The 22,216-nt window shown below is 46.5% G+C and overlaps 1 pseudogene; it reads left to right on the forward strand.

The window, feature by feature from the left end:
- Window positions 1–2,432: 2,432 nt before the first annotated feature.
- LOC115110869 (SH3 and cysteine-rich domain-containing protein 2-like) overlaps window positions 2,433–22,216 on the forward strand; it is a 47,022-nt pseudogene continuing 27,238 nt past the window's right edge.

Here is a 22,216-nt window from a genome sequence, read left to right on the forward strand (position 1 = left end):
GGTATTAGTCTGCGAGTGCACAGCAGAGCAGGCAGAATGAAAATCTTATGAATGCTCAATGAGGGTGTATTGTTTTATCCACACAAAGCAATAGACTAATAAGAATGCCGTGTCCTATGGCTTAAGTTTGTAGTTAAGACTCACACCCTGGGAAATTGGTCACGCTTACACTTGTGCCGTTCAGCATAATGACATTATATAAACACACACACACACACACACACTTTAGAGACTAATGTGGCATATAGTTAAATATGATGCATGTTGCAGTAGACAAACAATGCACACACATACCTCCCCTAAACACACATGCAGGAGATCAAACTGCAGCCCCAGTGTTCTATTAGGTAGCATGTTCCATTGCTCTCTGCTTCTACACTATCCACCATGCAGCTGGCACTTGCTGCTGACACGCTGGAGAAAACTAGGAATAATTCATTTGAATATGATTAGTGAGGCTGGGGTAAAACAATGTCACTCTCCTTGGCTACCTTTCCTCCTCTCTCTTCTTCTCTCTCTCTCCTCCATTAAATGGCTTCTGACAGCTTAGCCTGAACTTTGATGAAGGGCTTAGGTGTAATAATGGAATGCATGCATACATACATAGAAATACTGTAATCACACACACACACACACACACACACACACACACACACACACACACACACACACACACACACAGGCTCTCCATCACTCTTCCCCTTTCACCTATGTGAGAGTAGAAGAGTTTGTCTCTGATTGTCCCTGTCAGTAAGTCCACAGTTGAACAAATTACCAATCAATGGAAAACAACAGATGAATGTGATGGGTTGAAAGACTAAGGAAATTGTTTGTAACCACAGCCACCACCCGTAGCCCCCCTTATAACCATCCCCCTGTCAGTATCACATGGCCCATGATGAATGACTACTGCCTGCTTGTTAGGCATCAGAGGCACATCTGTATAGGAGATTAGGAGCTCACCTTCATAAGGCAGCCTTACAGATAGGACCTATGACTGTGCCCGCCGTGTTCTTATAGGCCAGGGAGAAAATGAAGGGGAGTGCAACATTTGCTGTATCTGCTAAATGGAAGATGCTGTAACAAAGATAACACGTAGGGGTTCATTTGATAAGCACGGTAACCGTGGAGCGGAGCATAGTCGTTAAAGAAAGGAGAGGACAGAAACCAGGAAGAGAACAGAGAAGATCATTACCAGAAGATGCTCTGGTGTCTCTCTTTATCTCACTCGTCCCCTCGCTCTTGCTCTTTCTCTGTGTATTTCCTTTCTCTGACTCTATCCTACTTCCTACCTCTCTTAGATACGCTCATGTAGATACTTTCACATAGACAGTGGAAAATGGGCCAACCCGTCCCACAAGGGTCGTCTTTCTGGGGAAAATCACTTGAAAACTATTAATAAGAATTGAAGCTCTTCTCAGATTAGATTCCTCAGTGTCCTGTTAGAACATTACACTGACTGCTCAGAATCTCCTTCCCTCCTCTGGGTCATTCAGATCAGTGTTTTTCATATTTAGCCTAAGTGTAAACAGACCGCATTATCAGTAGGATACCTGGCGAGACTGCTTCATTCTCTGTATTCATTCCAAGACAACTAGTCAACGTGCGATGATTGAAACTGTTTTCGAATCATCTATTACACTTCAGGCAAGATGTCATCACATCAGTGTGGAAAACCTGGCCCCCTAACCAATCATTTCATAATAGACAGGCATGACACCTACATGCACCCCGTGGTGTGTGCTCTAAGGTGTAATAAAGTACCGTATATTATTTGGAAGTGATCCATCATGCTGATTCATGAGCTGTCCAGTGGAGGGAGGGGGAGAGAGAGTCGGATCTTGTGTGACTTGTGCTCGATGACACACAGAAGGGCACGTATAGTCTGGCTACCTATATTGATGACTAACACAGAGAAACAAAACAAGGTGGTGACGGTGGAAACAAAAGTAGCGGAGATTATTTTCAAAAGTTTTTGTTTAATTGATTTTTTTCACCGCTACATTGACCATTTATTCTAAACTAACAATCTCTAATGTAATCATTATGCAAAGGGTATCTTTCATTTAACCATCTCTAATGTAATCATTATCCAAAAGATATCTTTCATTTAACCATATCGTTCTTAGGCATGTGAGAACACTTTATGATAGCCCATCAATGGAAATGTTGACAATACAAGTGTTCCATGACCATGGCATTCATTTACAGAGATTTCCCTGTTCCCAATACGGTTATGAGAGCTTTATTTGAAGCCCAGTATTTTCTATCCTAACCTACACTTACACCAAGATACCACCCCCTTTATGAAATTCGGACAACCACCAATCCTGAAATTTGAGTAAATTAATATTTACATAGTTGTAAAGAGTGCGCCAATCATGCGCCACGGACGCAGATGGAGGCGGGACTGGGTTTCAGGTTTAGTCGAATTTATGTTGGCACCACACGTCCAATAAAAGGTTCGACGAAAGGAAAATGCTATTACCATACTACTACAGGAGTTCTGGCTTGTGCGAGAAACCTTCCTGGAACGTCTCAACGACTTGTTTTTGGAAATCTAATGGACTATAAACCCTCAGATTCGAAAACATCAATATTTGTTCTTCTTCAGGAGAGTCGCACCTGCTTGATCCAACATGAGGTATTTGGATCAGAGTTTAGTTGACTACTATAGTACTATCAGAGAGAATAGCAGTTGGTAGGTTACTTGCCTCGCAGGGCGGAATAGGACCGTTCTTCGCTGATGCGTAACTAAGGTCCAATCTTTCGAATACCGCCACAGCCTACACCCTTTCTGCAGCTCTGAACTGAAATTCCTTTAGACCTGTGATGTATATTAATTGGATGTAACCCTATTCATCTCGTGGCGCATGATCCTTCAACAGCCTGCCTATTCCCCGCGCGCGTGAATCGTTAAAACGTGGTGAGGTGGTACGCTTTACTTAGCCAATCTCAACGGCTACACTGGGCAGTACTTTTGACTAACTCACATTTGAATGAATTCAGCAGTAACAGTCGGGTTATTCTGGAACCCAGACCACATACAGCCGACTGTCTCATTTCATCCCGTGAAGAGACTGATGATGACGGAGAACAGCGAGATGGAGACCGAGACGCAGCTCCAACGCTCGCCAAGCAACATGTCCATCACACCGGTGTCCAAGGCAAGTGATATACTACACTCACATGTCTCACTGGCTGACAACTGTTTCGGACCTCGGTGAAACAACCACTATCCTTGCAAGATAACCAGCGGGATAAATTTGATCCTCAGTCTACAGTGGTTTACGGTTTTACGCAGTCTGTTCTTTTGACTAGATAGTGGAGATTTTGAAATACGTTGTTTGAATGGTTGTTCCAGTTGTTTTCACATGGTGAATATGTTTGATTTGTGTTAACACGTATAATATTTGGCCAGAAAGCCATGACACAACCACATACCAGTAGCCTGTATGACTTGGTTTAAGAAAGTTGAAAGTGCTTGTTGCTCTCACTATCATATTGATATATTTCTTTTGTTTTACGATGCTGAGATGGAGTTACTGTTGACTTCATATCAGAAGAAAATTATAGTTAATTTTACCTCTTTATTACAGTATTGGAGTTTTTTTTTTTTTTGTATAACATATAGAGTTTTATTTTCAGAATTTGAATGTAATAAACCCAACTGTCTTGAACACAGTAGATTGCAGCCAGATCAATCAATCAATCAAATGTATTTACAAAGCCCTTTTTACATCAGCCGATGTTACAAAGTGCTATACAGAAACCCAGCCTAAAACACCAAACAGCAAGCAATGCAGGTGTAGAAGCACGGTGGCTAGGAAAAACTCCCTAGAAAGGAACCTAGGAAGAAACCTAGAGAGGAACCAGGCTCTGAAGGGTGGTCAGTCCTTTTCTGGCTGTGCCTGGTGGAGATTATAACAGAACATGGCCAAGATGTTCAAACGTTCATAGATGACCAGCAGGGTCAAATAATAATAATCACAGTGGTTGTAGAGGGTGCAACAAGTCAGCACCTCAGGAGTAACTGATGCTGACGACTGCTGTGCCAATAAATATTGAAATGAAGCAGCCTACTGCTCGGTGAGCGTCACGTCAACAGCAAATGGGTTACCGAGCAGTAAAAGATTTGCCAGTTGCATGTGTTATAGAGGGCCAACTGTGTCAGCACCTCGGGAACTTCACTGGGCAGATGTTCTTTTCATATATTGGCAAATACCCCGTTTCTAACTCCGGGCCTTGCCGATCATTCAGAGTTAGAGACAGCAGGTGCTGTAGAGAGAGAGTCGAAAACAGCAGGTAACAACAAGGTAGAACGTCCGGTGAACAGGTCAGGGTTCCATAGCCGCTGGCAGAACAGTTGAAACTGGAGCAGCAGCATGACGAGGTGGACTGGGGACAGCAAGGAGTCATCAGGCCAGGTAGTCCTGAGGCATGGTCCTAGGGCTCAGGTCCTCAGAGTGAAGAGAGAGAGAGAATTAGTGGAAGCATACTTAAATTCACACAGGACACCGGATAAGACAGGAGAAATACTCCAGATATAACAGACTGACCCTAGCCCCCCGACACATAAACTACTGCAGCATAATTACTGGAGGCTGAGACAGGAGGGGTGCATTTCCAACCGCATCATCAGTAAGTTGCGTCACTATGGGGAACTAAAATAACTCACGTCAGGTGACGTAAGGGGGACAAGATGATTGGAACGTTCTCTTACTGTGTGTGTGCGTGTGTCTGTGCTTATGTGCACATGCTCAAAATGAAGAAGGCTTTACAAAGGGACACGCAGGTTCCAGAATGTTTTAGAATAAATATCCTGTCCAGGTTATCTTTCCATCGGGCCCATTAGGAAAGTTTGTTTAGTTTTGAATGTAAATTATTTGAACACTGTAGACACTCACAGCATAACTCCACTCACAACATTTATTTTCATGGAAGAGATTACAGAGGGCCAAGCAATTTCTCAAATGATGCAAACTAATTTACTGTCCAGAATTCAAGGCCCCTGGGGTCAAAAATGATAGAAACAAGCTATTACATGTTGTCCGTTGATGTTCTGGTCATGTGACTGCCTTGCTGTGCATGTTTCTATCATTGTCTATCATGTGGCATTGAATGTGTTGGCAGCACTTTTCTACATATTTGCTGAGATTGAGGCTAATGCTGGGTTTAGGTGGCACGAGGTAGACGGCAAACTGGGTGTCATCGTTTTCAATGAGAGAACGACGGTAAATGCCTTGAGGCAAGCGGTGAATGCAGGCAGCCGCCACTGTAGACGGGTCTTGCCGCCAGAGTTCAACTATTTCAACTTTTTCCTTCTGCCATAGCGTTGTTTTCTACCGGATGTTGATTTGCACTGTTTACTGAAATCACCATAGCAACGCATACACTCGTGCTGGCTTGCTTTTGCTATCACTCTCTTTCTTGCTTCTCTTTCTTGCTTTCTTGTCCTATTATGTCGGCTGGTATGAATGTTTTTGCATGCAGCATTAGATAAGCGCACACAACAGCCACTGATGTAGCCTACCTACGCTCAGCCTCAGTTGTTCAAATGAGTTTTGTGATTAGATAGAATGCAACCTGACTGTGAGACACCATTTTGAAAGGTACTTAAAAAAAATGTCCTTGAAGTAGTAGATTATAGAATGCACTGTAAAGAGTGTCAGGGTTTAAAGTTTGTTGTTTAATTTAAGCACCTTTTTAAACACACACACACACACACACACACATACAGACATCAACTACTTGCTACAACCATTTGCTTAAGGTAGTCCATCGTATTCAATGATGACTTTTACTTCTGAGTTGAATTCTTTGGGGACTGTAGAGTCCAATCCGAGATCCACTAACTTTATTGCAGGTGAGGCATCTGCAGTCTGTATTGGTAGGGGCTGTTTTTGCTCTCTCTTTGTGCTCCTCTCCTCTTCCCACCCCTGTACACCGCTCTGGCAGAGCTGCCACCAGGTGGAACGGTTGGCAGCAGCGTCCTCCAGGTCTGTGGGTTTGATGTTACTCTTCTTCATCTACGTTTTCAGCTGGTCCTTGTAGCGTTTCATCTGCCCCCTGCAGACCGCCGGCCAAGATGTAGCTGGCCCCCCCTGCAGACCGCCGGCCAAGATGTAGCTGGCCATACAGGATCTTCTGTGGCAAGCGCTCCTGAGATATTCTAGTGACATGCCCAAGCCAGTGCAGTTGGTGTTGGGTGACCATGGCCTCCATACTCTTGCGTTGGTCTTAGCAAGTATTTCTGTATGGGGCACACAGTATTTCTGTATGGGGCACCAGGTGATTCCCAGGATGCACTGCAGGCATCTAATGTGGAATCGCTCAAGCTGCTTGTTGTGGCGACTGTAAGTGACCCAGGCTTCACAGCTGTAAAGAAGTCTGGTGATGCAGACGGCTTGATAGACGCAACTTTGGTGTGGAGGTGGAGATCCCTGTTTTGGAAGACCCTGCGTCTGAGTTTCCTGAAGGCAGCTTATGCTTGCTTGATGCTATTTAGAATTTCAATGGTGTGTTCAATGGTGAAGACTGCCATGGTGGGTGGAGGACTGGATCTCCATTGGCTGACCACCTCTGTCTCGGTGGTGTTGATAGACAGTCCTATCCTACTATAGACCCTCACAGCCGCTACAAGGGCGGAGTGTGGGCCACAAGAGCACAGTCATCAGCATTCTGCAGCTCAAGAACTCACTCCATATAGACCTTGGTGGTTGCTTGGAGCCTCCTGATGTTGAACAGGTTTCCTTCCAGCCTGAAATCCACCGCAACACCGCTGCTGTCCTCAAGCTCCTTGTGGAGAATTTGGGTGACACATAGAAGAACATGTTAAAGAGTACAGGTGACAGCACACAACCTTGCCTCACACCGATACTTACTACAAAAGGCACTGCCTCCTGCCCTCCTATGGCCATCATCCATCATGGAACTGGCAAAGGATGTTGCCAATTTTTTGTAGAATGCCCATAGTAGTTCCCTGCTCACAGTGTTGGAGGCCTTGGAGAGGTCGTCAAAGGCCATGAAAAGGTCCTGATGTTGTTCACGGCACTTCTCCTGGAGTTGCCGTACTATGAATATCATGTCAACCGTACTCCTGTTCTTTCTGAAGCCGCATTGTGACTCTGGCAGCAGTTCCTCTGTGATGTTGTTCACCAGCCCATGTAGCATCACCTTGGCCAGGACCTTGCCGGCAACAGCCAGAAGGGATATCCCCCGGCTGTTGCAGCAGATGGACTTGTCTCCCTTGTTCTTAGAGATGGTGACAATGTTTGCATCCCACCACTGTTGGGGGACGATCTCCATGTCCCAAACCTCAGGGATGTACTGGTGGATCGTTCTGGTGCAGAAGTAACCTCCCTTCTTAAGTAGCTCTGCCGGGATGCTGTCAGCGCCAGGAGTCTTGTTGTTCTTGAGGGAACGGATGGCTGAAGGTTGGCGAATGGTTGAGGTCTTGAATGGGTGGACGGACAGGCAGTTCTTCCAGGATGGAGTGGTCTGTAGGAGAATGTTGATTGAGTAGTGCTTCCAAGTGGTCAGCCCACCTTATAGGATCTGGTTTTGGTCCTTCAAGACAGTCAGACCATCAGCCGTTTTCATGGGGGTGATGGAGCGACTTCTTGGGCCATAGATAGCTTTAGTTGAGTTGTAGAAATTGTGCATGTTGTTTTTGTCGGCATAAATTTGGATTTCTTATGCCTTAGTCGTCCACGTTAGTTCTGCAGAGCACACAAGGTAGTTTGCACTTCCTTGCGTGATGCACGCCAATCCCTGTGAAGGGTGGCAGATGTGGGGCTGTTGAGAGTAGCCCTGTGTGCTTTGTGCATATTGTCCAGTAAGGCTGTGATGGTGGAAGAGTTCTCATCGAACCAGTCCTGATGTTAGTGTCAGAACGTCTCACTATGACCTAGTCAATCAGGGGCCAGGGTTTGGAGCGTGGGTGCATCCCTGATGTTTTATATTTGTTCTTCTGCTGCAACAAGGTGTTTGTGACAATGAGATTGTGCTCGGCACATAGAGTTAACAGTCTCATGCCGTTCTCATTGACCTGGCCAACACCATGCCTAGCCAGCACTCCGCTTCATATCCTGTTGTTCTTTCCCACCCTAGTGTTGAAGTCACCTAGCAGAAATATCTTGTCATTCCCGGTGATGCGGTGAAGGGCTTCATCTAGTGACTGGTAGAAGGTGTCCTTTGCCTCATTTTCAGATGGTAACGTTGGTGCGTATGCACTGAGATGAGGAGCACAACGCATCTTGGCTTGGGGGATACGGAGAGATATGAGTCTTTCACTTATGCCAACAGGTGTTTCGGTGAGGCTGGGTAGAAGGCTGTTCTTAATTGCCAGTCCCACACCGTGCTGATGTTGTCCACCCGGAGGGTGACCTTTCCAGAAGAAGGTGTAACCTTCTCCCTCCTCTTTCAGGGAACCTTCATCCAGGAGCCTGGTCTAACTCAGGGTAGCAATGTCAATGTTGTAGCGCCTTAGCTCTGCAGCAATTAAAGTTGTTCTCTGTTGGGGTCTTTCGCTATTGTCGTCAGTGTCCAAGAGTTCTGAAGTTCCATATCTCCAGTTTCAGGGGAATTATTTTCTTCAGCAATTTTCGACCACTGAGTGGATCTCCCAATAGGTGCGGTAGCCTATCCAGGATGGAGTGATTTTTAAGCAATTTTTAGGCCACCTTTTCTAGGCCTCTCCCCAGCTGGGGTGAGCAGTATGGCTACTAAATAGGGCTGCTCAGTCACACATGGGTCTGCCAAGAGCAGCTGCCACTCAAGTCCCAGCTGCTGGCGACCGTAATAGCCCTGTGCCGCTGGCGTGCAGGGGTCTGATTAAGCGCTCCCGGTGCATTCACTCCTGTCCCCGTCACCAGACACCCCAGCGCCGCCACACTTTAGTCCGGTTTCCGGGTCAGAAGTGGATACATGTCATGGAGAGGCTTTGTACCGGCAAGGGGAGACTTGTGCATGAAGCTGCTCCCCAATTCCCCACAAGGGCCGGCAGCAGCGAGGTGTAAGCGAAAGTATGCAAGCACGTTGGAAGCGGGCATGCAATTAACGTCTACCTAGGCACTACTGCACTAGACGCGTCACATGCACCCTGTGGTTGCCTGCACACACACACACACACACTCCCTATTTCGCTCGCTCACTCTCTCTCACACACGCGCACATGCACACCACACACTGTCTCACACAGACACTGAATCAGCTCACACATGCTTCACGTTTCTATTGTATTCCAGATTACTATGGTTTACTACATCACCCTGAAGAAGGCACAGTGATGCCGAAACCCTGGTGGTTTACTCCAAAACATTACTGGGAGCTTGTATGTACAGTCTGCGACTCTCTTTATTTATTTTTATAGCATACAACTTACTACGTCACTCTGACATTGCAATCAGAACATGTTCCTAGCATGAATGTGAAAACACATTTACTCACGTAGCATGATTGCTCTCCTGTCTGCTGTCTTTGTTTTTTTTGTGTTTTTTTTTCACCTTTATTTAACCAGGTAGGCTAGTTGAGAACAAGTTCTCATTTGCAACTGCGACCTGGCCAAGATAAAGCATAGCAGTGTGAACAGACAACACAGAGTTACACATGGAGTAAACAATTAACAAGTCAATAACACAGTAGAAAAAAATGGGCAGTCTATATACAATGTGTGCAAAAGGCATGAGGAGGTAGGCGAATAATACAATTTTGCAGATTAACACTGGGGTGATAAATGATCAGATGGTCATGTACAGGTAGAGATATTGGTGTGCAAAATAGCAGAAAAGTAAATAAAAAAATAAAAAAACAGTATAAAAACAGTATGGGAATGAGGTAGGTGAAAATGGGTGGGCTATTTACCAATAGACTATGTACAGCTGCAGCGATCGGTTAGCTGCTCGGATAGCTGATGTTTGAAGTTGGTGAGGAGATAAAAGTCTCCAACTTCAGCGATTTTTGCAGTTCGTTCCAGTCACAGGCAGCAGAGTACTGGAACGAAAGGCGGCCAAATGAGGTGTTGGCTTTAGGGATGATCAGTGAGATACACCTGCTGGAGCGTGTGCTACGGATGGGTGTTGCCATCGTGACCAGTGAACTGAGATAAGGCGGAGCTTTACCTAGCATGGACTTGTAGATGACCTGTAGCCAGTGGGTCTGGCGACGAATATGTAGCGAGGGCCAGCCGACTAGAGCATACAAGTCGCAGTGGTGGGTGGTATAAGGTGCTTTGGTGACAAAACGGATGGCACTGTGATAGACTGCATCCAGTTTGCTGAGTAGAGTGTTGGAAGCCATTTTGTAGATGACATCGCCGAAATCGAGGATCGGTAGGATAGTCAGTTTTACTAGGGTAAGCTTGGCGGCGTGAGTGAAGGAGGCTTTGTTGCGGAATAGAAAGCCGACTCTTGATTTGATTTTCGATTGGAGATGTTTGATGTGAGTCTGGAAGGAGAGTTTGCAGTCTAGCCAGACACCTAGGTACTTATAGATGTCCACATATTCAAGGTCGGAACCATCCAGGGTGGTGATGCTAGTCGGGCATGCGGGTGCAGGCAGCGATCGGTTGAAAAGCATGCATTTGGTTTTACTCGCGTTTAAGAGCAGTTGGAGGCCACGGAAGGAGTGCTGTATGGCATTGAAGCTCGTTTGGAGGTTAGATAGCACAGTGTCCAATGACGGGCCGAAAGTATATAGAATGGTGTCGTCTGCGTAGAGGTGGATCAGGGAATCGCCCGCAGCAAGAGCAACATCATTGATATATACAGAGAAAAGAGTCGGCCCGAGAATTGAACCCTGTGGCACCCCCATAGAGACTGCCAGAGGACCAGACAGCATGCCCTCCGATTTGACACACTGAACTCTGTCTGCAAAGTAATTGGTGAACCAGGCTCAGTTTTGAGCTCAGTGAGCATGTTCCTCATCAGACATGCAGGGAGGGACCTCTGTATGTCTGTTTGTCTGTCTGTGTGCGTGGGAGTGATTGGTTATGCCACCAGCACCCAAAATATCAGCGCACCATTCAAAAACCACCCAACTCATCAGGGATTTGAACATCCCGCTTCATTCCTCAATGTCAGCTACTACTATAATCTCTCCCTTCGTTATTGGGAGCTTAGGTTGTAGAATAAAGGCATCAAGGGTCAGTGCCACAATGATTGATCTTGTTCACCTTAAACCCCATGGTTCTGATTGAGGTTGACTCCTGCAGTGTTAAAGTAGTAGGTTAATTGCCTATGGAGCTCCCATGAATTGCTTGAAATTCAATAGCTTTGTGCCCATAGACACTTTGTCAGTTGTAGTCTATTAAGAATCCATTAGTTGAGCACTGTGGTCAAAACCTTTCTCTCCAAATAATTGGATCAGGGGGAGGTGTATGGACCCTATAGACAGGGTCTCCCTGTCTACTCTTCTATCATATCTTTCTATCCATCTGTTTCTCCTTCACACACACAATCAGAGCCACTCCAAAAAAGAAGGCCTCCTGAGTTATTTGACGTGACCAGATATCACACAAGCACAAGGCCATTCTGATGAGAGGGAGATGGAGAAGAATGACTCCCACCAGATAACAGATGCTCCCTGAAGCGGCCTGCAGCGTGTTCCCACTAGTCCCAACTTAGATGAAGGATGTCAGAAATTGAGAGGAAGGAAGAGAGCCAAAGAGGGAGAAGGAGAGGAGGACTCTAGAGTGTCGCCGCTGGGCTGGCTCACAGTGGCGTGCCTTGTACAGACGGGCTGAGGTGTGTGTGCATGTGTGTTTGTGCGTCTGTCTGTGTGTGTCGAGGAGCAGATGAGATTCTGGGGGAGTGGACAGCAGCCAGGAAAATAGCACCCTTCTAGTAGCTGCAGACTGTCATCACTATCAGCATCTTGAAGAACAATCTGGCCACCCATCAGAGCCTGGTTCCTCTCTACCTAGCACATCCATTAGAGGACTGGCCACCCATCAGAGCCTGGTTCCTCTCTACCCAGCACATCCATTAGAGGACTGGCCACCCATCAGAGCCTGGTTCCTCTCTACCTAGCACATCCATTAGAGGACTGGCCACCCATCAGAGACTGGTTCCTCTCTACCCAGCACATCCATTAGAGGACTGGCCACCCATCAGAGCCTGGTTCCTCTCTACCTAGCACATCCAATAGAGGACTGGCCACCCATCAGAGCCTGGTTCCTCTCTACCTAGCACATCCATTAGAGGACTGGCCACCCATCAGAGCCTGGTTCCTCTCTACCTAGCACATCCATTAGAGGACTGGCCACCCATCAGAGCCTGGTTCCTCTCTACCTAGCACATCCATTAGAGGACTGGCCACCCATCAGAGCCTGGTTCCTCTCTACCCAGCACATCCATTAGAGGACTGGCCACCCATCAGAGCCTGGTTCCTCTCTACCTAGCACATCCATTAGAGGACTGGCCACCCATCAGAGACTGGTTCCTCTCTACCCAGCACATCCATTAGAGGACTGGCCACCCATCAGAGCCTGGTTCCTCTCTACCTAGCACAGCCAATAGAGGACTGGCCACCCATCAGAGCCTGGTTCCTCTCTACCTAGCACATCCATTAGAGGACTGGCCACCCATCAGAGCCTGGTTCCTCTCTACCTAGCACAGCCATTAGAGGACTGGCCACTCATCAGAGCCTGGTTCCTCTCTACCTAGCACATCCATTAGAGGACTGGCCACCCATCAGAGCCTGGTTCCTCTCTACCTAGCACATCCATTAGAGGACTGGCCACCCATCAGAGCCTGGTTCCTCTCTACCTAGCACATCCATTAGAGGACTGGCCACCCATCAGAGCCTGGTTCCTCTCTACCTAGGACATCCATTAGAGGACTGGCCACCCATCAGAGCCTGGTTCCTCTCTACCTAGCACAGCCAATAGAGGACTGGCCACCCATCAGAGCCTGGTTCCTCTCTACCTAGCACATCCATTAGAGGACTGGCCACCCATCAGAGCCTGGTGCCTCTCGACCTAGCACATCCATTAGAGGACTGGCCACCCATCAGAGCCTGGTTGCTCTCTACCTAGGACAGCCATTAAGAGGATTGACTTACCACCATCCTCTCTCCTTAGAAAACCACTACTGTGGTTGGTGTAACACCTTCACTGCTTGGATGTTTATTAATGCGACGCCTAGCCTGCCACTGACAGGGATGATTAGGACTGTGGTGCACTGCAGGGAGGGAGCAGTGCAAAGATAAGGAAACATCCATATTTCATGTGATTATGTGTTCACTGGAAAAGCTCCAGATATGCTGCAGGTAGCATGTGCTTTGACAATTGGGTCTCTCTGTCTCTCTCTCTCTCTCTCTCTCTGTCTCTCCCCCTTCACTCTCTCTCTCTCTCTTTCTCTCCCCCTTCACTCTCTCTCTGTCTCTCCCCCTCTCTGTCTCTCTCTCTCTCTCTCTCTGTCTCTCCCCCTTCACTCTCTCTCTCTCTCTGTCTCTCCCCTTCACTCTCTCTCTCTCTCTCTCTTTCTCTCCCCCTTCACTCTCTCTCTCTCTCTCTCTTTCTCTCCCCTTCACTCTCTCTCTCTCTTTCTCTCCCCCTTCACTCTCTCTCTCTCTCTTTCTCTCCCCTTCACTCTCTCTCTCTCTCTTTCTCTCCCCCTTCACTCTCTCTCTCTTCTCTTTCTCTCCCCCTTCACTCTCTCTCTCTCTCTTTCTCTCCCCCTTCACTCTCTCTCCCCTCTCTCTCTCCCCCTCTCTCTCTCTCCCCCTCTCTCTCTCTCCCCCTCTCTCTCTCTCTTTCTCTCCCCCTCTCTCTCTCTCTTTGTCTCTCCCCCTTCACTTTCTCTCTCTCTCTCCCTCTTCACTCTCTCTCTCTGTCTCTCCCCCTCTCTCTCTCTCTCTCTCTCTCTCTCTCTCTCTGTCTCTCCCCCTTCACTCTCGCTCTCTGTCTCTCCCCCTTCTCTCTCTCTCTGTCTCTCCCCCTTCACTCTCTCTCTCTCTTTCTCTCCCCTTCACTCTCTCTCTGTCTCTCTCTCTCTCCCCCTTATCTCTTTCTCTCTCTCTCCCCCTTCTCTCTGTCTCCCTCCCACTCTGTGATTGACAGGCTGTGTCACGGGGTCTAACGTGTGGACAGTGACTGGGAGAGTACAACGGGCGGGTGATGAGCTGTCAGGGTGAAGGTGATGGTGGGTGCCTGGGTGAGGAGGGGAGGAGAGGAGCGGGTACTACTGATGTGAGGGGGACGGGGGTGGAGGTGCCAGCCAGGTAGAGCAGCTATCCTTTTATATGGAGCTTGGTTTCACACAGCCTAGCACAGTACGTCTGGAATAAATACACAGAGAGAGAGAGAGACAAGAGAGGGAGAAAACATGGTTTGTGAGTGTGCTCTGTGTGTGCCCATTGTTTGATCATCTGGGTTTGTGTATGAGTGTGTATGACTGTGTATGAGTGTGTGTGTGCGTGCAGAGAGAGCTAGAGAGAGACTGCTCGTGCATCTCTCATTCAAAGTGGGACTCTGCCGTTGCCATACATAATGAGCAGCTTTAGTCTGGCAGTGAAATCTACAGACATTCAACAGTTTCATATCTCCTCTGTTTTTCTTGCATATACGATAAAGAACAAAAGGATTTAGATGACCCTTAATACCTGATTGGCTACTTGAATCCTCTCACAATAGGATTCCCTTGCATTTAATTGAACCTTAGAAACACTGTTGCATAGCGTGATCATTTTGTCTTTCCCCACTATTCCACTAGTCCTCTCTTCCTCTCTTCCTCTCTTCCTCTCTGGCCACCTGTTTATGCTCTTGTTTCTATCAACATCAGCAGCAGCACCAACACAGCATCTGCATCCCCAGCACTTCTTACATCCACACAGACTCTGCAGATATTTGTATCTTCATTAGAATAATGTTAGGTCTCTTGTCAGGATTTTAAATGAGTCCTCTTTTTACATTTTCTCTCCAATTCCCTCTGGCAGGATAGAGAAGAGTACTCAATATAACACCGACTGAACCTAGCAGTAAATAATACTCCTATCTATCTATCTATCTATCTATCTATCTATCTATCTATCTATCTATCTATCTATCTATCTATCTATCTATCTATCTATCTATCTATCTGCCTGCCTGCCTGCAGTTCCTACCTACCTTACTGTTCCTACCTACCTACCTATCACTCTAGGGATGGAGCCACACTGCTCGTGGTGCTTCTAGCAGGATCACTGCAGCAGAATGATCACCTAGTGTAGCACTTAAACCTGGTTGATTTTTCTATTGAATTGACATAATGTGTGCACTCTAAACCAATAGCTATGGAAGTAACCCAGAGTGGAGGCAGCAGTGGAGATATTGGGTCAGAGGATGTCTACAGAAAGTGGTGGGGGGAGTGAATAATATGAAGACACCTGTGTGTCCCCAGGGCCAGCCAGTCAACCTGCTGCTGTCAACCTGCTTCAGTCAACCTGCTTCAGTCAACCTGCTGCAGTCAACCTGCTGCAGTCAACCTGCTGCAGTCAATCTGCTGCAGTCAACCTGCTGCAGTCAACCTGCTGCAGTCAACCTGCTGCAGTCAACCTGCTGCAGTCAATCTGCTGCAGTCAATCTGCTGCAGTCAACCTGCTGCAGTCAACCTGCTGCAGTCCATCTGCTGCAGTCAACCTGCTTCAGTCAACCTGCTGCAGTCTGAACAATAATCTGGTCCGGTCAGGGAAGGGATTGCTGGGTGATGGTAAAATAAGATTATACTTGATTGTTTGCTTGCACTGAAATTTGCCTTCCGATACAATACTTCCTTCCCAACTAATACCAGACAGTTAAAACAAGTTATAATAGATAACTAGGTACACAAAAAAACAATACTGGAGTAGAAATGAGCTGTGTCATATCTTTACCTTTGTGTGTCATATCTTCTTTGCCCTGTGCGCCAGCCGGGGCAATGGGGAAAAGTGAGTGAGTGTCATATCTTTACCTTTGTGTGTCATATCTTCTTTGCCCTGTGCACCAGCCGGGGCAATGGGGAAAAGTGAGTGAGTGTCATATCTTTACCTTTGTGTGTCATATCTTCTTTGCCCTGTGCACCAGCTGGGGCAATGGGGAAAAGTGAGTGAGTGTCATATCTTTACGTAACACACCCATGAGTCAGAGAGGTAAGGAAGGGCTGGTTCTGAGGAGAGGAGAAATGTTTGAGCAGGATAAATTCACCAACAACTCAAAGACCACAAAGCATCAGTCACTGCTTTGGATCAAACTTCTCACAGAGACCTTTTCTTCACTGGAATAATGTTCTAAAAGACAGACAGCACAACATTTCCCAATGCCCCCTCCCCCTGTACTGCTTGCATCCGATTAACAAGTGAACAGCAACAAGAAGAAAGAGAAAATGTGTGTTTTGTGTGTGTGTGTGTTCCCTTGTTTTTCATTTTGAGAGCTGTCCATAAACATCCCTCTGTCTCTCCCAGGGCTGCAACAGTGTTTGTTGCTCAGCACAGCTTTGACCTGGGAGTTTAACAGTTAGACAAACAGACACTAGAGAGAGGAATTCTTCTTGAGGGTGGGGGCTGGATGCCCATGATATATGGCAGAGAGAGGGGGGGGGGACAGAGAGAGAAATGGACAGGGAGGGATGGGAGAGACGGAGAGAGAGAGAAATGAAAAGACAGAGAGATAGAGAAAGCTTTTCCTCTGAGGCAGTCCTTCTCTTAGCCTGGCTGACGCACGACCCACGTGACTACACAGGACGTGGAGAGGCTGGTGCAAAACGATCCCTCGACTTTCTGGGATTATTGTCATGAAATTGCAAAGGAAAGGCATTGAATAAAGGAGTTCAGGGACTAGTTCACACATATGTATGCCAGGGTTGGATTTGTACAGCAGCTAGGTCACATAAGGTATTGAATAAAGCAGTTCAGGGACTAGTTCACACATATGTCTGCCAGGGTTGGATTTGTACAGCAGCTAGGTCACATAAGGTATTGAATAAAGCAGTTCAGGGACTAGTTCACACATATGTATGCCAGGGTTGGATTTGTACAGCAGCTAGGTCACATAAGGTATTGAATAAAGCAGTTCAGGGACTAGTTCACACATATGTATGCCAGGGTTGGATTTGTACAGCAGCTAGGTCACATAAGGTATTGAATAAAGCAGTTCAGGGACTAGTTCACACATATGTCTGCCAGGGTTGGATTTGTACAGCAGCTAGGTCACATAAGGTATTGAATAAAGCAGTTCAGGGACTAGTTCACACATATGTATGCCAGGGTTGGATTTGTACAGCAGCTAGGTCACATAAGGTATTGAATAAAGCAGTTCAGGGACTAGTTCACACATATGTCTGCCAGGGTTGGATTTGTACAGCAGCTAGGTCACATAAGGTATTGAATAAAGCAGTTCAGGGACTAGTTCACATATGTATGCCAGGGTTGGATTTGTACAGCAGCTAGGTCACATAAGGTATTGAATAAAGCAGTTCAGGGACTAGTTCACACATATGTCTGCCAGGGTTGGGTTGGTTTGTACAGCAGCTAGGTCACATAAGGTATTGAATAAAGCAGTTCAGGGACTAGTTCACACATATGTCTGCCAGGGTTGGATTTGTACAGCAGCTAGGTCACATAAGGTATTGAATAAAGCAGTTCAGGGACTAGTTCACACATATGTATGCCAGGGTTGGATTTGTACAGCAGCTAGGTCACATAAGGTATTGAATAAAGCAGTTCAGGGACTAGTTCACACATATGTCTGCCAGGGTTGGATTTGTACAGCAGCTAGGTCACATAAGGTATTGAATAAAGCAGTTCAGGGACTAGTTCACATATGCCAGGGTTGGATTTGTACAGCAGCTAGGTCACATAAGGTATTGAATAAAGCAGTTCAGGGACTAGTTCACACATATGTATGCCAGGGTTGGATTTGTACAGCAGCTAGGTCACATAAGGTATTGAATAAAGCAGTTCAGGGACTAGTTCACACATATGTATGCCAGGGTTGGATTTGTACAGCAGCTAGGTCACATAAGGTATTGAATAAAGCAGTTCAGGGACTAGTTCACACATATGTATGCCAGGGTTGGATTTGTACAGCAGCTAGGTCACATAAGGTATTGAATAAAGCAGTTCAGGGACTAGTTCACACATATGTCTGCCAGGGTTGGATTTGTACAGCAGCTAGGTCACATAAGGTATTGAATAAAGCAGTTCAGGGACTAGTTCACACATATGTATGCCAGGGTTGGATTTGTACAGCAGCTAGGTCACATAAGGTATTGAATAAAGCAGTTCAGGGACTAGTTCACACATATGTATGCCAGGGTTGGATTTGTACAGCAGCTAGGTCACATAAGGTATTGAATAAAGCAGTTCAGGGACTAGTTCACACATATGTCTGCCAGGGTTGGATTTGTACAGCAGCTAGGTCACATAAGGTATTGTATGCAAAGGACTTAATCCACATGTAAATGACAACAAACAGTCATTATGAACTGGAGCCTTGTGGATTACTATGCATGAAGCCAACTGGCAGTACTGTAGGTTAATGTTGGCGTTACTTCAGATGATAAGCTGCGGCCGTCTCAACTAAAATAGAGTTTAACGAGGGTTTCTCTCTGGGCGAGTCCCAAATGTCACCCTATTATATCTAATGGTGAACTGCTTTTGACCACGGCCCATATGCACTAGAAAGGGAATAGAGCGCTATTTGGGAAGAACAGCACAGAGGCTTGATTAGATACGCTCTAATTGAGACGTGTTTGCTACAACCGACCATAGAAATAGAATCTAGATTCTGTTACTATGACGCCAACGCTTCTTTCCTCTGACTTAACATGCTCTGGATAAACGCATGACGCACTGCATTGCGCCTTATGGTAGCTACGTAGGGAGAGCGGCGCTGACAGGTGTGTCAAACCAAACCGCCTCTCCACTTCAATCGTCGTCGACTCAGATGAGCAGCTGTAATCAAATGATTTGACACGGGGAGAAACACTCGACACAAACCGGTACACTTCTACGCTCATTAACACGTACACAGGGACACTGGGTAGCTATCTGTCTTTCTGACTCACACGCTCTCATGGACAAACTGTTTTCATCTCCTATTCCCTGAGAAACAGAGGCGTAAATCCTCCGCTAGCAGCAGACCGACGGGCAGAGAGAGAGAGAGAGAGAGAGAGAGAGAGAGAGAGAGAGAGAGAGAGAGAGAGAGAGAGAGAGAGAGAGAGAGAGAGAGAGAGAGAGAGAGAGAGAGAGAGAGAGAGAGAGAGAGAGAGAGAGATGTGCATTCGCACGCACATTGCAGGGAGCTGTGTCTGTGGTGGATCAATGGTGTGTCTGCCTACCCTGGTCTGTTCTTTTATTTCAGACAGAGGAGAGACAGAGGAGAGGACAACGCCCTTCTCTCTCTGCAAGCTATTCTTCCTCCTGTCACCTCCATGGTGTCTCTGTGACAGACACTTCACCACAGCACCATCCATAACACCTAACTCTTCATGATGTATGATCATCAATCAGTATCTCTGGCCTGAGGAGCAGGTTGGCATTTATTGTCATAAATCTTGCCCTGGAGGCAGCTCTGCAGTGGTCACTAGCTAGCACAGTCAAAGTCATAAAATCTGGTTTTAAACTTAACCACACTGCTAATTTTAATGCCTTACCCTAACCTTAAATTAAACGTTTTTTAAAAACACATTTTTGTTTTCCATAAATTTTTACGATAATAGCCCATTTTGACTTTGTAGCTGGCCCAGCTAGTAGAAAAGGTTCAGTTCTGCCTCCAGGGCAAGATTCATAACAATAAACGTCAACCTGCGCCTGAGGAGATCATCAGTCAGTTGAGCGACATGTATTTATTTAGGTAATCAATGCAAGTTGGAGAGACAGGATACAGGAGTCATGGCTTTGACATGTGTTCATTTATCAGTCATGCAGGAACAGCTCGGTCAGTAGAGCTGATAAGGAACGAATGATAGTCACATCATGTACCATACGTGGGGTAAGGATGCTGTGTCAATAATCCTGTGTGTGTGTGTCAAATCAAATGTTATTTGTCACATGCGCCTTACAGCGAAATGCTTACTTACAAGCCCTTAACCAGCAATGCAGTTTTAAGATTTTTTTTTTTTTTTTAAGAAATAAAAGTAACAAATAATTCAAGAGCAGCAGTGAAATAACAATAGCGAGACTATATACAGGGTGTACCGGTACAGAGTCAATGTGGAGGCTATATACAGGGGATACCGGTACAGAGTCAATGTGGAGACTATATACAGGGGGTACCGGTACAGAGTCAATGTGGAGGCTATATACAGGGTGTACCGGTACAGAGTCAATGTGGAGGCTATATACAGGGTGTACTGGTACAGAGTCAATGTGGAGGCTATATACAGGGGGTACTGGTACAGAGTCAATGTGGAGGCTATATACAGGGGGTACCGGTACAGAGTCAATGTGGAGACTATATACAGGGGGTACCGGTACAGAGTCAATGTGGAGGCTATATACAGGGGGTACCGGTACAGAGTCAATGTGGAGGCTATATACAGGGTGTACTGGTACAGAGTCAATGTGGAGGCTATATACAGGGTGTACCGGTACAGAGTCAATGTGGAGACTATATACAGGGTGTACCGGTACAGAGTCAATGTGGAGACTATATACAGGGGATACCGGTACAGAGTCAATGTGGAGGCTATATACAGGGGGTACCGGTACAGAGTCAATGTGGAGACTATATACAGGGTGTACCGGTACAGAGTCAATGTGGAGGCTATATACAGGGTGTACCGGTACAGAGTCAATGTGGAGGCTATATACAGGGTGTACCGGTACAGAGTCAATGTGGAGGCTATATACAGGGGTACCGGTACAGAGTCAATGTGGAGGCTATATACAGGGGGTACCGGTACAGAGTCAATGTGGAGGCTATATACAGGGGGTACCGGTACAGAGTCAATGTGGAGGCTATATACAGGGGATACCGGTACAGAGTCAATGTGGAGGCTATATACAGGGGATACCGGTACAGAGTCAATGTGGAGACTATATACAGGGGGTACCGGTACAGAGTCAATGTGGAGGCTATATACAGGGGGTACCGGTACAGAGTCAATGTGGAGGCTATATACAGGGTGTACTGGTACAGTGTCAATGTGGAGGCTATATACAGGGGGTACCGGTACAGAGTCAATGTGGAGACTATATACAGGGTGTACCGGTACAGAGTCAATGTGGAGACTATATACAGGGGGTACCGGTACAGAGTCAATGTGGAGGCTATATACAGGGGGTACCGGTACAGAGTCAATGTGGAGGCTATATACAGGGTGTACTGGTACAGAGTCAATGTGGAGGCTATATACAGGGGGTACCGGTACAGAGTCAATGTGGAGACTATATACAGGGTGTACCGGTACAGAGTCAATGTGGAGACTATATACAGGGTGTACCGGTACAGAGTCAATGTGGAGACTATATACAGGGGATACCGGTACAGAGTCAATGTGGAGGCTATATACAGGGGGTACCGGTACAGAGTCAATGTGGAGACTATATACAGGGTGTACCGGTACAGAGTCAATGTGGAGGCTATATACAGGGTGTACCGGTACAGAGTCAATGTGGAGGCTATATACAGGGGGTACCGGTACAGAGTCAATGTGGAGGCTATATACAGGGGGTACCGGTACAGAGTCAATGTGGAGGCTATATACAGGGGATACCGGTACAGAGTCAATGTGGAGGCTATATACAGGGGATACCGGTACAGAGTCAATGTGGCGGCTATATACAGGGGATACCGGTACAGAGTCAATGGGAGGGGGCACCAGTTAGTCGAGGTAAATGAGGTAATATGTACATGGATGTAGAGTTATTAAAGTGACTATGCATAGATAATAACAGAGAGTAGCAGCAGTGTAAAAGATTTGATTAGATGTTCAGGAGTCTTATGCCTCGGGGGTAGAAGCTGTTTATAGCAACCTTACATGAAACCCAACTAAATGGCATTTCACAAATGATTATTTTCCATGTGAGTGCTAATGTCCTTTTGTGCTGTTGGTTTTTCATGAAATGGTGAGTCAACATCACTTGTTTATGGAACTACATGTTCTATGGAAACGAATTGGCAATGGAAAATTGCTTGTTCATCCTCTCGGGGGAACAACTGGTACGTACACCTGTTATTGTACCTGTGAAATCCCTCACGTGTTGATATCTGTTGTGAATGTTCTCCTCATGCTCCCCTCTCTCCTCTTTCCCTCCC

The sequence above is a fragment of the Oncorhynchus nerka genome, linkage group LG26 (assembly GCF_034236695.1).
Source record: "Oncorhynchus nerka isolate Pitt River linkage group LG26, Oner_Uvic_2.0, whole genome shotgun sequence".
Lineage (NCBI taxonomy): Eukaryota > Metazoa > Chordata > Actinopteri > Salmoniformes > Salmonidae > Oncorhynchus > Oncorhynchus nerka.